Below are 20,117 nucleotides of genomic sequence, written 5' to 3'. Positions count from 1 at the left end.
TCACTACTAAAAGAAAAGAGCCCGGGTGTAATTCGTTAGGGCTTGATGATTGGCAACGCTATATTCTAGGCTCAATTCCTACAAGGGTAAGGGCTCTCCCTCCACAGACTCACCAAATAAAAAAAATAAAAAAAAATAAAAAATAAGAGAGAAAACACCGAGAACCAGGGCTCTAGCGAGCCCGAGCTATCTGGGGTTCTTGCTCTCTGGTGTTTTTTAGTGGAGCAGCAACAGAATTCTCAAGAGGTTTGTATGTGCTTTGGGATCCTATTATTATTTCTAGTCAGGGTGTCTGCCCTTACGACAAGTTTGTTTGTTTGTTTTGAGGGACCACTTTTTGGCTTTAGGTGGTTTTGGGTGAATTTATATGGCCTCATAGGCCAACTGTTACACTGCTTTAGGCAACATTCTCTCTTCTATTTTGTGCAATGCTAATTCTCCTGCTATTTCAGTGGTCTGATGAGCTCGAAGAACTACCTCCTCGACAATAATGTTCGATGGACTTAATTTTGCTAAAAACTGCAATTATTAAGGGAAGACCTACGGATTAGAAACAAATACTCTGGACTATCGGGAACATCAAAAACAAAATAAGGCTTTATTGGGAATTATTGAGTAGGAAAACCAAGGCTTTATTGGGAAAGTCGCTGGCGTCATGGTGATAGTACCCCACACCTTCCCCATCATGTTGTGGTTTATATTCTCACCACTAAAACCACTCTATTAATATTTTTAAAAAGCCAACTCTTAATCTACTTGAAAAAACAGTGTAGAGGTCTGTCTTTCCTAGTATTCACAAAACTAGCCGAACTAACTGCTAACCATCTAGTTAGATCGGTTCCGATTTTGGGCAGTTTTGGTGATCAATCGGTATTTAGAAACAAATAAAAAAATATATATAAATTCTCAAAAATAAAGAATTTGATTTGTAATTCATTTATAAATATTCTTTACATTGTGGTAAACATTGAAAATTTTTTTGGTCATTAATACTCACTTGTATATTTTCCCATCTTTTTAAGAAAATTTTAAAAATTACTCTAGAAAAAATATAAAATGCGTTAAAATTCATTTTTTTTCATTAATTTTCAACTGCATTTGAATGTGTTTTATTTTAATTATTCTTTATTCTTTTCATTACTTTTTTTACCACCTGGGACTTGCCCGGTTAGAGTGGTTGAATCAGCCAATTTACCAATTAGACCGGTTAAACCGCTTCCAAACTTATTTCCAATTAGATTTGCGAACACTGGTCTTCCCCCATTGAAAAAAAAAAAAAAAGAAGAAGAAGGAAACACTCCAAGGTTTTACACATGCTTATAAAAGGGAATGGCCAGAGTTCAATGCTTCTCATCAATATCACTAGTTGGGGGGTGGAAGTATACTGGAAATTGAGGTCAAAAATCAATTGGCTTAAGGAAGGAATAGATTGGAAACAGATATCCTCATAAAATCGGAGTTCGACACCCTCCTCATAACTATGTCTTTATGTTTCATCCTTGTCAGATAGCAAAAACATAAAAATAAATAAATAAATAAACCTTATGAAACAAATCTGGTTGAAAAAAAAAAGTACCACCTTATCAACTAGGATGAAATCATACTGCTAGAGGCCTAGTTGGCCTAGGAATAAGAAGATTAATACTTATGAACACATCCCTAATAACTATTGATGGTGGAGATGCGAGAGCTTCCATGGGAATTAGCAAAAAAGGCCTCATTCCCGTCTTTTACTTTCATGGGATAATTGTTTGATTTCAATTTCGTTCTTTCAAGTTATGCTTCCTCTTGAAGCAATACGCTTATAGGCTTATGGCCTGGTTTTGAATCATCACCCTTATTGCATCAAATTGTCCTTAGATTTTCATAGTTGATGGCAATTCAGAGTGTCAGTCTCCATCTTAACACCAATTCCTTCTAATTGATCACATAGAAGCTTAGCTTGATGAGAAAATTCTACAATCGAGCCATTACTTTTGCTTACATGCCGTTAACTTTTGCTTCCAGGAATGCCTTTCCTCATTCTACTCACCTGTTTGTGCACAGTAGTTAACCGATCCCAGGCTTTTTCTGTAGAACATAACTAGCTTACCTGAGATCTGAATTGCAGCCCATCAATGGAAAATCCTACATACCTTCAGGTAGGCTACTATGACTGCTGATCTCTTGGGCAAAGAGGCAGTTTCCAAAGTCAAAGCAAGGGTTTGACTTGCACTCCCCCCAGATTTTTTAATGCTTCTCTTTTACCTGATGTTGCCAATGTCCCATTCCCCTTCCCGAGGGTTGTAAAAGGATTGTCTTGCAACTCTTTCTTATTTGTTTGAATAAAATGGGTAGCCGCATGACATCCCCATTGATTCACCCAAAAAAAACACATAAAAAAAAAAAAAAAAAAAGGATCTGAATTGCATGTAGAGCCCTATCATTTTGTTTCTTCCATGATACAAGTATGTCATGTGCAGTTGGTCTTGGTTCAATCCCATCGACTACATCCCATAGATCTGGCCCTATCAAATAGCTTATCAACCACATTTTTTAGTCTCCATAATTCCTTATGGTTAGAACTTCGGGAACAATGGTACTTAATGTTTTTCTCCTTTTCTTCTTTCTTTTTTTTTTTTTTGCTTTCTTCCTTTTTGTTTTTAATAAAAATTCAACTAAAGAAAAAATAATTGAAGATCGGAAAGAATAACTAACTTCTAATTGCTGAGTCCTGAATCTTAAAAAACTTGCTATGATACCTTGTTGAAAATACACAGGACAGCTTTGAATATTGACGGACACGATTTGATGTGCACAAGGAAAAGACCGCTGCAAAAGAGACTTTTATTTCAAAAATATTTGGCCGCCTTGGGATGTTACGCACTCTTTCTCCTACAATTTGTCTCTAACCTCAATGGCCTCTTATTTTGTCTCTCTAGCGCTTACCCCCAATCACTCACATTGCCCATCTTTCCCTCTTGATACATCCAGTTCTCTCTTTTAAAAATCCATATATCCCTTATGCTATCTACCACCACCTTTTTATAGCACTTTTTACTTTTCCTGTTTTTAATAGGATTAGGTATACCCTTATGTTTTGCCTACAATAGAACTCCAATAAGATAACTTTGGTAATAGACTTATTTTGATCCCATATCATCATTATCATCATAGTTTTTTTTAATTATTTGGGGTCGACTATACGAATCTTGGCCTACTAATCAGCTATATTAAATTCTATATCCTCAGTAAGGCCGTATGTCCTCACATCTTCTTAACTACTTCTAACCCCAATCTTTTGAGCCTACCCCTTGCTCTTTTCAATCCTTCTAATTGAACTAACTCGCACCTCCTAACATGTGTTGAACTAGGCCAGAGCTACACATAGTCAACCCATCGAAGTCTACTTTCTCTCATCTTATCGCCAAATAGCGTCACACCTAAATTTTTCTGAATGAATTCATTTCGAATTCGAACCCTTTTTGTCTTGCTACTCATCCATCTCAACATCCTCATTTAAACTACACTCATTCTATGGGTATATTGGTTTTTGTTCTAAATATTGTCTAATAATTGTCCAACTAATAGGACTCCCAATAAATAGAACTTCTAACTTAATGGAACTTAGCAATGCCTATCTTTAACATTTGTACATCGAGACCACTCGAATGCAAATCATCAATGAGATTTGATGAGACGCTCCATTAAAGAAGTGTTAGGCATACATAAATGAGCACCATAAAATAAATAATGATCCGACATATGGACTTGCTTATACATTATTTGCTTGGCACATCTCAATTATGTCCTTGAAGTATAGGTCATCATGATAGGTTTCTCGTACTGCCTCTGAACCCACCTCTTTAACTGCTAATATCCTCACCAAATGAACATGTCAATTAAGAGCATTAGTGACCTTTTGTATAGATCCTCATATATATATATATATATACTTAAATTTTTAAGGAAAAATATATAATAAAACTATTTACATTTGGTATAAGGTGGTCACAATAATCTTGACCATTGGATGTGAAATTGGGTGGCCACATTTATTTTTATTAACAAAGCTCAAAGTTCAAAAAAAAATTCTCGAACTGTACAACATGCCCAAGCTGTCAAATTTCACATTGGATAGCTATAAGTAATTGTGACATCCCTGTACCAAAGATAAATGATCTCATTGTATATAAGGCAAAAAAACAGTCTCACATTAGCTTAGAAAAAAAAAAAAAGCCACATTCGGTGAGACCCCTTAAAAGTTAAACGCGATGAACCGCTCCTCCTTAGTAGTACCTATCATTTAGAACATCACAAGTATAAATCTGATTGTGTCCCAAGGATTTCAATTTGCATTAACTTCCAAAGGAATCAATAATCATAATTACAAAGTGGTAAAATCTTCAGAGATGGATTTTTAATTAACCATTGTACATTTCCATTTTCCATGTAAATGTTTTTATTGCTCTTAGTTTGGAGCTATCAATTAAAGCCATCTTAATGCGGATTTTCCATGTGATATCGTGATGTTGCTGAATTAGTTTCACATAGTTAGTGTAGCAGATGAACTAGTAACTGGGCATGCATTATGTAATGTTTGCTGTTTATTTTCCTTGATGCCATGATTCTTTTGTTAAAGGGTGGGGTTTGCGTAAGGCGCTCACTTTAAATCAAGTTCGCTTCAAACTTTGCTTTGATTTAGTTTAAAAAATAAAGCAATTTGGCATTTCAGCTAATTCAAGTGAAGGCTTCAAATTTATTTTCTTAATTTTAAAATAGACTTTTTTATAAATTATAAAAATTTTAAAAAATAATAATAATAAATTAATAATAAATAATTTTTTTATCGATCAAAAAAATCTAAGTATAATATTAATTGACATTGAAATCACAGAAAATATCCAGGGTTTGCCTTTTAGGAAAACCTCATCGAAATATTCAAACCTTCATTCAATATTCCATGTGGCCCCCAACTCATACCCTTCCAAACTTCGGTATGGTTCGTACAAAGAGTCAAAGACCAATCCTTGCCATAATTGAGTTTATCTATATAAATATATGTAGAAAGTCCAATCCCTATCATCATGACACGTGTTGATATTATATGTCTCTTATGCTGAAACGCACAAGATTTTGGTGGAAAATGCTAAATTTCTGGGTCATTGAATTGTGAAATATTTTTCACTACGCTTCAGTTGAGGGCGTGAACCCAAGGCTTCGACCTCTTCGGTTAAAATGAAAAGAATTTAACATTGCTTTAATCAATTGAAGTATAGTACAAATCTTGCCTAAATGTAGTTTTGATGTTGAAAGCTTTTACAACCGTCTAAAATCCATGTTTGCAACTAATTATCAAATTTAAAACTTCAAAAATGGTGGAGATCAAGTATATCTATAAACACTTGAAAATTTTGACAATAAATAGTCCAAATGATATGTTACAAAATACACTATGTTTAGAGTTCAAATCTTGTTTTTCATATATAGCATCTTGAGGTCAAGACACTTAATTGACAAGTTTTTTAGCACCGTAATAATCTTTTTTAGTAGATTTTTAATGAAAAAATTACAAAAAAACCACAAGGCCACACTTTTTATGCAACTTACCCCAACCTAACTTTTTTCTCACTTTTTTCTTCAAAACAAAATTTCTATGCAAATACCCTCCCAAAAGGAAAAAGTTTATTTTTTAGACAGAAAGGCTCTTCCCGTATACAAAAATCATTTTGGCCAGATTTGACGTTGACTTTGGGACCCAGAAGCACATTGCCGAAGTGCACCATCACATTGCTGGAGTACATAAGTACTGGACCACCCTAAGACAACTACTTGACTAAAACTTAGTACTGCCGGACCGCCCTTTACATATTGCTCGAGCCCTGGAATCCAATAACATCTACTACCAAACTGCCCTTTGCAATTATCTAACTGCTCTTTGCAACTGCGGAACCGTACTTTACACAGTGCTGGAGCCATACTGTCAAACTGCACTTCACACAGTGTCGTAGCCCTATCGCTGGATCGCACTTTACGCCGTACCGGATCCCTACTGCCAGACCACACTTACATCGTATCAGAGCCCCTATTTTAATGGGATAGAAGCACTTCACACAGTGTCGTAGCCCTATCGTTGGATCGCACTTTATGCCGTACCGGATCCCTACTGCCAGACCACACTTACATAGTACGAGAGCCCCTATTTTAGTAGGATAGAGGAGAGAGAGGCATGGTAAAAATAAGGGAGTCTAGTTTAAGCAATTTTTTTATTTGTTGGCACCATATATAGCGCGGATAAATTGGGTATGTTCTTAAACAAATGAAATTCTTTTTTTCTCATTTGTTTCTTTCGTCTTTTCTTAAAATCCCATCTTCAAATGAAAATGAACCCTATTTTATGCACCATGATCATTGGTCGTGATAAAAAGATGAACAACATTAACATTGAAGGTACAATTGAACAAATTATAACATGATTGATGGCAACTACTCCGTCATTGCCGTCCAATCCATTGTTTATGACGTGTAACAACATGATCCACATAGTAGTGAATAGGAACCATGTTGGAAAGAACAGTGCGTATGGTACCTGACATAATCTTAGACTATGAGTAGTAGTAAGTTACAAATTTTTTTCCTTTTTTTTTTTTTCGTTTGTTTTTTTTTTTTTTCATATGGTAATAAACTTAGTAAATTAGGGCTCACAACAAAAATTTGTTATGAAGCAATTTTGGTGCCGAAAATTTTTAAGATAGTGCGAGAATCTATTTTTATCGTTAATTATTGAACTTTAAACTTTAAAAATGGTTCAAATCAAGCATGCTTGTCTGAAATTTTGAAAATAAATGATCCAGATAATATGTTACAAAATCTATTATTTTTAAGATTTGAAATCTTTTTTTTTTCTCCCTATGTATATATCTCCCAGTCGAAATGATAAATTAGATATTTTTCCATCATCAAAAAAACAGTTTTTCGAAAGATTTTAGAGGTGCGCCTTAATTCTACATTTTAAGGTGTGAAATTTATATGAACTTTTTCCATTTTTTTTTAGGTAGATCTGGCAATTACATGCTCTTGTTTGTTTTAAAAAAAAGGCTAATTTTTTTAAAATGTTACTGACAATGGAGGCCTTAAGTTTTAACTAGCACTGCGACCCAAACCCTATTCTCAAGCAAATAATATTGCTATCACATACGCTATGATTACGAGCTTCATTTTTTCACTATCATATACCTTGTGATTATGAGCTTCATACTTTTTTGCCAATAATATTGCAAATGTTATCAATATTGTGACAATATGAACATCTGGAGCGCGCCTGAAAACACATGACTGCCATCATATACTCTATGACTGCGGGTACTGATTGGGCTTGCGTCTATACCTATACCCAGACCTGAGGTCGCGTACCCATCGAGTCCTGGGTCTAATGGGGTCCATGGCCACCCTACTGGGTATTTGGTTGTTGTGAATGTCGCAAGTCTTATTAGTGACATTCTAGTTCCCCAATAATCGCATTTCCTAATGGATTCCACGTGATACGCATGACTAAAGTCCCAAAAGTGAAGCCCAAACTCCTGTACAAATGTAGGATCTCACATTCATCCCCATTTCCACCATACGGTTGGCCTAAACAAAAATTTTCAGGCAGTGTTGCAGTCTAGAGAGAGAGAGTGATGGAAGTCCCAAATGTTCTGCACATGAATGAAGGTGCACGGAAGCTGAGCTATCCACAAAATTCACTGCTTCAAGTAATTACTAATCTCTAGTTTACCTTTTCATTTTTTTTGAATGTTGACGTGAGACCTGATGGCAATGGAACTACAGGTCACACTGTGGCACCTGCTACCCTGATCACTTTAGTTCTCTCTTTCTCGCTCCACCTTTACTCCTTTAATTCTCTCTCTTACACTCGTGCTCTCTCGCTTATGGTTTTGTGTTGTAAGTTGTGTGTGCAAATACAAAGAAGCAGCGTATTTTCTGCTGCTTCAAAAATCCAATCTTCATATTTGCTGCTTCAAAAATCCAATCTTCATATCAAATGAGGTCAAAATCGTTTGTCCCTAATATAAAAAGATGAAGTTTCTATAAGGCCTAGGCTTTATGAAAACAAAATAAAGCCCCACCTAAAATCCTTGTTTGAAAAGCACTTTCAGCAACATAAATCTCTACGATGGCTCTAACATCAATTTACAACACCGACAATAAAATTTGAAACTCAAAAAAAGATATAGATTTTGGAAATTTATGAACACTTATTTTTTGGGTGAAAGGGATGGTCTAGATAATTTGTTACAATATGCATTCTTTCATTTTTAGAGAAAAATCTTAATTGTTTTTTATAACCGTAATGTTCAAGCCAAGATGATCAATGTAAATATTTTTCAATGTTTGAATCACAATTATTGATAAGTTATGAGGTGAGGCTTTACTTATTTTGATAGAGCTGCAACCCTATGAAACCGTGTTACAATATAAATTTAAAACTCATTAAACCCACAGTCATGTCATGTTCTAGCGGGCACAATCTCTAACATCATCCATTTGTCCATCAAATGGTGTCTACGGGGAAATATTATACAAGTAAGGCTCACCTCAAAAATCTAATGCAAAAGTGTTCTAATATTGGAAAAACTTATAATTGATCATCTTGATCTCGAGATATATAGTAAGAAGGGGAAAAAAATAAAAAAGAATCTTAAATCCCTAAATATACTTCATATTTGTAGACACCCCATTTTAAATCTGACAAATTCTATGGTTTTTTGAACTCTTAGGAACACATTATCCTAGTAAACCCAATTTAATTACCCCAAAACTACCCAAATCTTATCCCAATTTAAAGTAGAACCCAATAGCTTTCCAACGATCCAAGAATCACTTGAATCACACCTATTGAGAAAAAGATATAGCAAATGACAATTTAGTCATTGTGAGACACAACTGTCAGGCTACAGGTCGAGCTGTAACAGGCTCGACAGGCCTAGACTCGAGCTGATGATGCAATCAACTCATCTGATTATACAGTAAATGCGTTTTTTTTAATTAGATAAGGCTAAAACTTTAAGATAAATCCGAAAAAACTCCAAAAAATTTAGAAAAAATCCCCAATTGAATCTTATAAATACCACATCTCCTTAACCCAAAAAGAGAGAAAAAAAGAGACCAAAAGAGCTTTAGAAATTCCTGAAATTATAAAAATTTCTCAAAAATACCAAAAATAAGAAAAAACCTTAGATAATTCCTAAAAATTTAGAAGAATTCCAAAAAAATTAGAAAAAATCTTAGAATTCATATTCAACCTCTGGAGATCACAAAACCTTAGAAAACTAAGGAAATTCTCCTCCAGACCTGAGAGAAACAGATAGAAATTGAAACCTTAGGGCACAACAACCCTAGATCTAATCCTTCTATACCACGTCTGAATCAGAGAGGCAAAGCTGACCGATTCTGATACAGGTGAGCCCTCGAAGGCTCGGGAACCCCGGGCCATCCGACTTGGTTTGGTATTGTTTCTTCCGCTATCTTTTTTATTCTTTTATTATTTTATTTCTATTTTTATTTATTTTGATCTTTTAACTTTGTCTTAAAATCATATTTTAAAATAAGTAAAAACATAAATAAATAAATAGCATAATCTAGCAAGTCTAGGTTCCCGTCTAGTCTTAGCCTACGTCTTAGTTAGGGTTTTTGCCCCTAGAGTCAGACTAGGTCTACCCTGAGGCGTCAAGTCTAGATCTCACCGAGTTTAGGAATCATGAACCAAGATCATAGCAGAGCAAGGTCCAACCTTATGGCCCTAGCTCAGTCTATATCTAGTGAACCTAGTCAGTCCGAGAGGCACCGTCATAGTGCTCCCTCGCAAATCATCCATAGCACTCGTGTCAGTGAGCCGATTCTTGACTCACATTGAACCAAACCTAGCCGTCCGTCTAAGCCACTTTCAAGGCCACCTTTAGAAGTCACGAGCCAACAGGTTGATAACGTTCGTAATACCCTGACTAGGGTCAGGCCGATCCTCCAAGACATAGGGGTTAACCTCAAATCCAGTCAGCACAACAAGAATAAGGCCCCGACCTAAATCACTGAGTCAGCCGATCTCAGTCGTGTGAACCCTGATGGTCAAGTAGTAGCCCAACATTCCAGTCTTGGCAATCAGCCAGTTAATGGGCTAGTGGGTTCACATACAATTAGGGAAAGTCTACCAAAGCAACTCATCATTAATGAAGATCAGAGTTTTGATCTAACTAGATATAAAGACAATCCTAAAGTGCATGCTTACTTTCAATACCTACTCAATAGAGGATACACCATACAACGCACTCAATCCATGAAAGTCGGGTCAGAAGCTCAAGCCTTAGGCCAAGTCCAACATTTGGCTCAAACCCAGATAATCCTAAGGCTGTTAGCCTGCCAATCCAATCCACTACGAGCCAGAGGTCTAGTTCTAATCATCACTCGAGCCCAAGACTACCTAGAGGAAAAACTCCATCTGGCAGTAGTTATGACATTCCTTCACTCTTTCAGTCTAGTGCTGAGGCTAGAGAATACCCTAACCTTATGGATAGATCATCCAACCAAGGTTAGAGTCAAGTAAACGTAGCCACCCGAGGTAAGAGGTCTAGTCGTCATAGCAGCTTGAGTCGTCCATCCCAGTTAAATGGTGATCCTATCCCACAGACGTCCTTGCATGGCCAAGTTGTGCAACTTCAAAGTAATGGGTATGCTCTGACCCAACTTAGCTCGGGTGAGTCTACAAGCCGACAATCGGCACTTCAAGTTCAACCTCAGCCAGTTTATACGAGCCATATACCACAAAGTCAGATGCAACAGGCCATACAATCGAGCCAGCTCACAGCTATAATGATGGCTCAATTCGCTCATATGAAACACCTTCAAGACTCTGTAGAGAAAATGAAAATATGGGATTTCTCAACTCCTAAAGCTTATATACAATAAACTCTAGGACACCTAGATCTACTAGTGGGATTTGTGATGTCATAGTTCAAAAAGAGGATCTTGAGGCACACATCAACACCTGTTTATTGATGGTCCACACACTGCCAGACTGACCCAACCAACTTAAGGTCATGTTCTTACATAGCTTATCAGAAGAACCCTTGATGTGACACCGAAGATTCATGAAAGATGACCCTCAAGCAACTCTTGACGAAATATTCAGGAAATTTTTCTCCTGCTATAATGGAGGAAGATCAAGACCCCTCACCCTTGGTGAGTTAACTTCCACCAGCCAGAAGTCAGGCGAGTCTCTTTCCCTGTTTATAACCAGATTAAGAGAGGCCGCTATGTGGGTTATCGAAACTCCACTCCCTTAAGCCGCGAAGGTAAGCCTGCCATTAGAGAACATGCCTCCAGAATATGTCACGTTCTTCAGTATGGGGGCAGTCCCTTACTCATTTAATGTTATTCTTGAAAGAGTATCGCGGTATGAGCCAGCTAAGGAAGATAAGGCCATAGCCGAAAAACTCTATCAAGAAGGAGAAGTGAACATTATCAAGAGAAGCAATCCTTTTGCAAACCATTTACAGGGAATGGCTAAAATTATTTCTACCATATGGAGAATGCAGACTTCTACACCAAGGGAATTCACTCTTATTGATGAGCTTATGACCAATGTCATGAAGAAGTTGCTTAAGGCAAAGCTCATAGAATTACCAACAGAAGCGAAGATTCCTCCTTTCTATGGAGGCGATACATCTCAATGGTGCGATTGGCATCAAAACTATGCCCATAACACTGAGGAATGTCGAGCTTTCATACATAAAGTTCAAGACCTCATTGATAATGGTATGATAAGTGTCAGAAATAAAGAGGTTGATGACATAAAAAAATTAGAAACTCTAGATGCTTTGACAAACAAATCTGATGTCAACCTGGTTAACTCAAGAGAATCACAAGTTGTGCCCAAACCCGAAGACCATCCAAAAAGGACTTGAAGTACAAGAAGAAATCAACTAGAAAGTCCAGTAGATGAAAAACAAAACGAGCATAACCTCACCCAAGAGTTAATGACTAAATATCAAATCAGCGAGGATGATCTTAGCTCCAAGCCCATAACCGAAAAAAGGAGAAAGACAGGGGTATCGCGTATGGAATTCCACTCCAATATACACTCCCAAAAGTGGCACAAAAATTCCCCATCATCGAGAGCCACACTAGGGCATATGAACCCTCCAACACGTACTTCCAAGTTAACACAATAAAGGGTTCACACCTGTGTGGTAACAAATCAAACTCGCAAGAGCAATATGAACTCTAGCATAAGCTCAACCAAAGTTTTGAAGTTATGGATTCTCAAGCCTATGACGATAAGAAAAATCTTAATTCTGGGACAATAACTCGTGAGGGGGGCAAATGAGCAAGTGCTAAAATGAAGCCCTTTACCCCACAACCTTGATGACCCATCAAAGAGGAATCAATATAATGAGGACGACGTGTTAGAAATTGATGTGATCTAGATCAATGAGAAGGGATCATCTTCCAAACAAGGGGCTAACACCTCAAATATCAAAAGAAGTCAAACCTTTGGAAATTCTAAGGGGCCCACCTAAGCCACCTTCACTAGACTTCTTCGCCAACCCACCTATATGGGATGAGGAGCCAAGCTTAAAAGATTTAACCGAGTCACCTCCTGAGGTGAACCTAGTTATAGATGATGGAGAAGCAAAGAGCCCAAATTTGACTATTCCCAAAGATTTGACATTTTCACTTGAGTTGATAGAGCTCAAACCTTTAGAAATTCTAAGAAGCCCACCTGAACCACCTTCACAAGGTTTCTTAAATGATCCACCAATCTGGGATCAAGAATTGGATATTGGAAATCCGACTATATTACCTCCTCAAGAGGTAGGCTCTCTAAAAGTCATTAACAACATGAGCACAACTCTGAAAATCGGAACACCACCATATCAAGAGAATTCATTATGTGAAGAACAAGTTCCCAACATAATAGAAAGCCCTGCAGGAGCAACCCCATCAAAATATTCAATAGGGGCAAACTTCTCTCATGAAGAGGATACAATAGGGGCAACTAATGAGATTGAACCCTTCTTAGTTGACTCCCAACATGCGATAAGGACAACTGATACCAACTTAATCACTCTTCTGGTGCGAAAGTCTCACCTGAGTTCGAGCACTGAGCAGGAGCCTACAACAGAGTTAACCTCAAAAAAGCAATTCTAAATTTGCAATGAAAAAGATTATCGAAAAGGAGTTGGGTGATCACTCACCCCTTTCAAATAACCAAATGAGGCATTCATGCCTCATATTTCAAAAGGCATTAATGCCTAATGTGTAACATAAAATACTCCATTAATGGGAAAACCTTGACAAGCGTATCCGTCCATACAGAAGACTGAGGGATTAGGAAGCTGAGAGTGATTTGTAGTCCCAAAATCAAGGTTCAAGTGGAGCAGTTTAAAAGGACAAGCTCAATGGAGACTAAGCATTCATTGTCAAAGAGATTTTGGATGCCAAACTGGGTTAAGGAAAACGGAAGAAGACCGATATTTGAACCTCCATGTCACTTGGAGGAGGGAAAGATGATCGAATTCTTACATAATCTTAAGGTGAGTTGCTAAAAAAAAAAAAAAAGGGGGGGGCACCTTTTGACTCTTATTCTTCCTTCCCCTCTTCCTTTGTCACTGTTTTCTTCTTCAAAATAAAAAATAAAAAATCTGCTGAGCTGAAAATCCGAAAGAAACCCCAAGCGTTGGAAAAAAGGCAACTGGGCTGATCACCCGAAAGGGACCCCGGAGCGATAAAAAAGTAAAAAAAAAAAATTCGTTGCGTTGAAAATCTAAAAGGAACCCCAAGTATTGGAAAAAAAAGGCTACTGCGCTGAACACCCGAAAGGGACCCTGGAAAAAAAAAAAAAAAAAATCTGCTGAGCTAAAAATCCGAAACGAACCCCAAGCGTTGGAAAAAAAAAGGCTACCGGGCTGAACACACGAAAGGGACCTCAAGGCAATGAAAAAGAAGAAGTTCTCTCCTTCCTTCTACACTCCAAGTTCTTTTCTCTCTAAACATCTTCTCTTCCTTCCCCTGTGTCTAAGTGGTGTTAAAAGAATATCAATAAATATTAGCTTGACGAAACATTGTTCATGATCTTATCGTTTGAAACTTCGAAAGGTGAGTGGTGGAGGAATGAAATCAGAAATCCAAAGAGATTCTGAACACCCAGGGGCGGTATCCTGTATTTTCAAGACTTTGTTTTGCTCGAAACTCCAGAGAACTCTCCTTGAATTGCAATACAAGAGCTAAGGTTTGAAGATAAAGAAATACTCGATGATTCCTCGTCTAGAAGATTCAAGCAAGGATCCGATATGCTCACATAAGGACCACCAAAGGGGCCACAGGTGGCAAAACTATAAGGCCCGTCCTTTTAAAAGCACTTTTTCAATCTGATTGTTAAAACCCTTCATTTCCAAAATCCTTTTAAGAAGGACTTCCTCCATCACTACAAGAGGTTAAATTGTTAGTCGATCTGGCCTCGTTCTTGAAGTTAACTTCTTACGCCTGTTATGAAGGTTTGAAACTAGTCAGGCACTCCATGGTTGTATGAGTATAACTACCAACTACCACATATCGGAGATGGGTTAACCTCGCCAATGATGTTATTGGCTAGTCTGGGAGCATTTTTCTCTCGATTGGATCCTCTGAGGCGAAATAAGGCAAGCTCATCCCCGTGTGTGCGTATGATGTCCCAAAGTCCAATTCAAAAAAACGTCAAACTCGTGCGACGTAAAAGAGCCGAGACAAGATAAACGTCAAACTTGTGCGACGTAAAAGAGTTGAGAAGGGATAAGCGTCAAACTCGTGCGACGTTCAAGAGCCAAGACAGGAAAAAAAGGTCAAACTCGTGCGACCCTAAAAGAGCGGAGATAGGAAAAAAACATCAAACTCATGCGACGTTAAAGAGCAGAGACATGAAAAAAGCCAAACTCGTGCGACGTTAAAGAGTCGAGACAGGAAAAACATCAAACTCATGTGACATTAAATAGTCGAGACAAGAAAAACGTCAAACTCGTGCGACGTTAAAGAGATGAGACAAGAAAGATGTCAAACTCGTGCAACGTAAAAAAGCCGAGACAGGTATCATTTAGCCCCGTATGCGTGAAAGGTCTGGTGTATCCAAGTTACAACAACCATGTTCAATGAAAAATGTCAAACTCGTGCGACGTAAAAGAGCCAAGACAGGTACCGTCTATCCCCATATGACGTGAAAGGTCGGGTGTATTCAGGGCACAACCACCTTATTTCAATAGAATGACATCAAACTCGTGCGACGTAAAAGAGCCGAGACATGTACTGTCTATTCCCATATGACATGAAAGGTCGGATGTATCAAGGGCACAACCGCCATGTTTCAATGAAAAACTGTCAAACTTGTACTACATAAAAGAGCCAAGGCAGGTACCGTCTATCCCAATATGATGTGAAAGGGCGGGTGTATCCAGGGCACAATCACCCTGTTCAATGGAAAAATGTCAAACTCGTGCGACATAAAAGAGCCGAGACAGGTACTGTCTATCCATGTTTGACGTGAAAGGTCGGGTGGATCCAGGGCACCACCACCCTATTCGATGAAAAACGTCAAACTCGTGCAATGTAAAAGAGCCGAGGCAGGTACCATCTAGCCCCATATGACGCAAAAAGGTCAGGTGTATCTAGGGCATAACAACCATGTTTGATGGATTCCATCTATCCCCGTATTGACGTAAAAGGGTCGAGTGTATGGTCCGTTGCTGCATGACGGGCAGCAGTTAAAACTGCTAGCCAACCTTGTTTTTCGAAATATCTTTCTCTTTTCAAAATTTTCACTATATTGTCTTGTGTTTTCCAAAAACTTTAATTTTTTTTGTTAAAATCATAACCTGTCGTTGCTGAGGGTTATATTTCAAATCTCCCCCTACTTTCAAAAATTCTAAATAAAGTCTTAAAAAAACAAAGGAGCTTGGACACCCGTATATGATGATTACCGCGTTGCCACAATTGTCGTGTTGCTGCCTCGTCTCTCACTTCGAATTTGGCTAGACAAGTCTTTTCCTATAGAAAGCCTTTTCCTATAGACAGCCTTAAGAAACCATAAGGAGATCAAAGAAATTGTCAGAGTTAAAAATTCAAACTACAAAACCCCTAAAGTTAGGTGGCATGGCTAGAAAATCCAACTCGAGTTTCAAGCTTGTGTAACTCATTGATATCTCACGCTGAAAATGCTAGGAGGAAAAATGCCCTAGGTGGGTAAGCTTAATGAGTGCAATGACTTGGAGGGATAGTTGGTGTGCCCCCTGACCACGTGACCTCAAGAAGAAATTGAAAATGTCTGTTTTATCTTTGACATTCATTACCCCTCAAAAGACAGGGAATGCTAAAGTGTCTACTACTTTGCCACTCATCTGTTCTTCGAAGGACAGGGAGTGCCAACTTTAGACACCATTTAAAATCTAGCAAATTCTATGGTTTTCTGAAGTCTTAGAACTACATTATCCTAATAGATCCAATTTAGTTACCTAAAAACTACCCAAATCCTATCCCAATTTGACATAGAGCCCAACAGCTTTCCAACAATCCAAGAATCGCTTGAATCAGACCTACGAAAAAAGACATATAATAAATAACAATTTAGTCCCTATGAGACCCAGCTGTCAGGCTGCGAGCCGGGCTGTAACGGACTCGACAAGACTAGATGCGAGCTAATGATGCAGTCAATGCATCTGATGATGTAGTAAACGCGTTTTCTTTAATTATATAAGGTTAAAACTTCAAGATAAATCAAAAAAATTCCGAAAAAAATCCAAAAAATTTAAGAAAAAACACCAATTGAATCTTATAAATACCCCATCTCCCTAATCCAAAAAGAGAGAGAAAAAGAGACAAGAAAAGCCTTAGAAATTTTTCAAATTAGGAAAATTACCCAAAAATACCTAAAATAGAAAAAACCCTTAGAAAATTCCTAAAAATAGAAAACAAATCTCCGAAAATCCCAAAAAATTAAAGAAAATCTCATAATTCATATTCAACCTCTGGAGATTACAAAACCCTTAGAAAACAAAAGAAATTCTCCTCTAGACCTGAGAGAAATACAAAAAAACAGATAGAGATTGAAGCCTTAAAGCTTTAGAAAGATAGAAACCCTAACCTCCTGAGACCTTAACCCCTAAGCTTGAGAAAACCTAGACCTAGGGCACAATAACCCTAGATCAAAACTAGACTAAGGGCACAACAACCCTAGATCTAACATTTCTACAACAGAGATCTACTGACCAATATTTGAATCAGAGAGGCAAAGAGGACCGGTTTTGATACGGGCGAGCCCTCGAAGGCTCGGGAACCCCGATCATCCATCGCGATTTGGTATTGTTTCTTCCTCTCTCTTTTTTATTCTTTTATTGTTTTATTTCTGTTTTTATTTATTTTGATATGTTAACTTTGTCTTAAAATCGTATTTTAATGCTTTGGATCATGGTGGCTCTGCCATAGATCTGATAGTAAATCTACTCATTTTCAGGTAGATCTGGCCTCAAATCTAATTTCGATCAGACTCACTTTCTCTCGACTTTATTTACATATATTTTATTAGTCTAAGGTGTTAAAATTCGAGAGATCTTCATCAGAAGATCTGTCATATTTTCATCGTAAACAATATTATAATAAATTATCTGGATCACCTATTTTCAAGATTTTTAAACGTTTATAAATATACTTAAACTGTACCATTTTTTGAGTTTAAAATTTTATAATTAGCCATCATAGGGTTTTTGGTATAATGTCGGCATCTTATAGAAACCTCACCCTTATAGTATAATCTCTCTCTCTCTCTCTCTCTCTCTCTCTCTCTCTCTCTCTCTCTCTCTCTCTCTCTCTCTCTCTCTCTCTCCATTCCAATTTGCACAGCCAAAGTAATTCTATCCTAGTGTCTGCAGAACTGGCTGGGTTGACTCGGAACCGACCAGGTTACCCATAATTTAGAAAAAAAAGTGTTCAAGCCAAGAACATAGAAAATTTTCAAAAAAAAAAAATTATAAAAATAAAAAAATAAGAAATTTGTTTGCAATAGTTTTTTATTGTTTTCTATTGTTTTAAAAAATAGGGAAGTAGTTTGACCATAAATACTTATTTTTACATTTTCCCTTTTTTTCAATTATTTCTAAAACATCCTCCAGCATTTTTCAAAATCCATTTTTTCACTAGTTTTTTTATCTCATTTGGATGTATTTTGTTTAATTATACTTTAAACGAACTTTTTGTGTTTTTTGAGATTTTAAACTTTTTTAACCCTTTCTAGCCTTGCCAGGACCTGCCTGGTTATTGCCAATTACCCGGACCGGTTTCCGCCCATGGCCTGTTTATGCTCCCCAGATGCGGTTTCTAATACTGCTCATATATATTTCAATTTGGGTAGCCAAATCAAATTGAAACATTAAAGAATTCTTTTTGTTTTCTCTTACCCTTGTGTTTCTCTTTCAATAATGTAGAAACATGTTTATGCTCTGATTTGCACCAATCTCTGAGATGAGATCAACTCAAATCTTTGCAAAACTTAGTTAATTTGTAAGAAGATAGAGACGGTCACTCAAATTATAAGCTCGAAAACATGACAGAATTATACAGATCTAGCCTTTTTCTGAGTTCACTGGAAGCACCAACTCCAAATCCATATTTTGAACTTTTAGAAAAACATTTCTTAAAATTTAACTAAATCTAATAATAAAAAATAAATTTTCAGAAAAATAAAACAAAATAGAGAATTAAATGATGAAAATAAACTAAATTAAGCAAATAAAAAATTATTAACTTTTAGAGACCCGAAACCTGGAATTTCAGACTTGGATTAAGCCGCTCTTCTGATTTGCATCATCATCTCCTTTTGGATACCTTTGCTCGCTACAATTAGTAGATTTGAATGTTTTTCACTTGGATCTAGGGTTCCTAAGGCTGTGGAAAAGCTCAATATTTTTTAGTCTGGTCTACGTAGGTAGGCTTTTTTTGGGTTTGGAGGCGGATTTCCTTAGTTTGTATCCTGACCTCCTAAGATAAAATCTGAATTTCGGGATTCGTGGTGATTTTTAGATAATTTTTAGGATTTTTTCAAATTTTCTATGAATTTTCTAAGATTTTTTTCCTATTTTTTGGTATTTTTTCTTATTTTGGGATTTTCTCCTATTTTCTATGGATTTTCATATATTTGGAGAGGATATTCTACTTTCCTAGGATATTTAGGACTTTTCCTAATTTTCCTAGATGATTTTCCCATTTATTTGGAATTTTTTGAGAATTTCCTGGGGATTTTTTGGGTTATTTTTTATGTTTTCTTTGGTCTAGTTTGAAGGGAGTTATTTATTAGTTTGAGCTAGGGTTAGGGTGGAAATTAATTGTTGTAATCTATTATTTCAATTAGGATTATGATTAGACTTTTTCTTGACTTTTGTTTTGAATTTTTCTAGTAAGAAAAGGGCCTAAAATAAGTCAAAATGGGCTTAAAATGCATACAGGCCGTGGAGCCATGTGGCGAGTTACACACTGACATGTATCCAGTCTCAGCAGGGACTAAATTGTTATTTTTTCGTACAAATTCCCCCAGGCCACAACTTTCTAACCATAAGTTTGATTCAAATGATTCTTAGACCGTTAGAAAGCTTGCAATCTCCTCTATAATTTCAACCTAAATTGTAAAAATTGAGAGGGATATATAAGGACGTTAGAGTCTCGATTTCAAGTTTCTAGACGTCTGATCGGCGTTTAGGTGAGTTTTATGGGTTCAAGCCGAATGGATGTTTAAGGTGACTATGTGAAGTTATTAGGATAAATTTTAGGTAGTTTTGGGATAATTTTACTAGGTTTAGGTTCCTATGGTCTACTAGGGTTTGTGTGGTTCTTTGGACTTGAATCAAGCATTTAGGAATTCTCTTTAGCCATAATTTTGATGTTAGTGTCTACAGTTGCCCTACTTTTAGGAACAGGTGAATGGAAAATGAGACTTTTTTCGATGAGTAATTCTTTTGAATGACAATTACCCTTTGGGCAGATAGTATGTTGATGGATGTTTTTTATCTGAAAGACATCGAACTGATACTACTATCTTTGAACTAGTGTCATTGAGATATCTCTGACAA

The sequence above is a fragment of the Amborella trichopoda genome, chromosome 9, assembly GCF_054954075.1.
Source record: "Amborella trichopoda isolate Santa Cruz 75 chromosome 9, AtrichopodaSantaCruz75HAP2 v2.0, whole genome shotgun sequence".
Classification (NCBI taxonomy): Eukaryota; Viridiplantae; Streptophyta; class Magnoliopsida; order Amborellales; family Amborellaceae; genus Amborella; species Amborella trichopoda.
Note: the sequence above shows the minus strand (reverse complement) of the source record.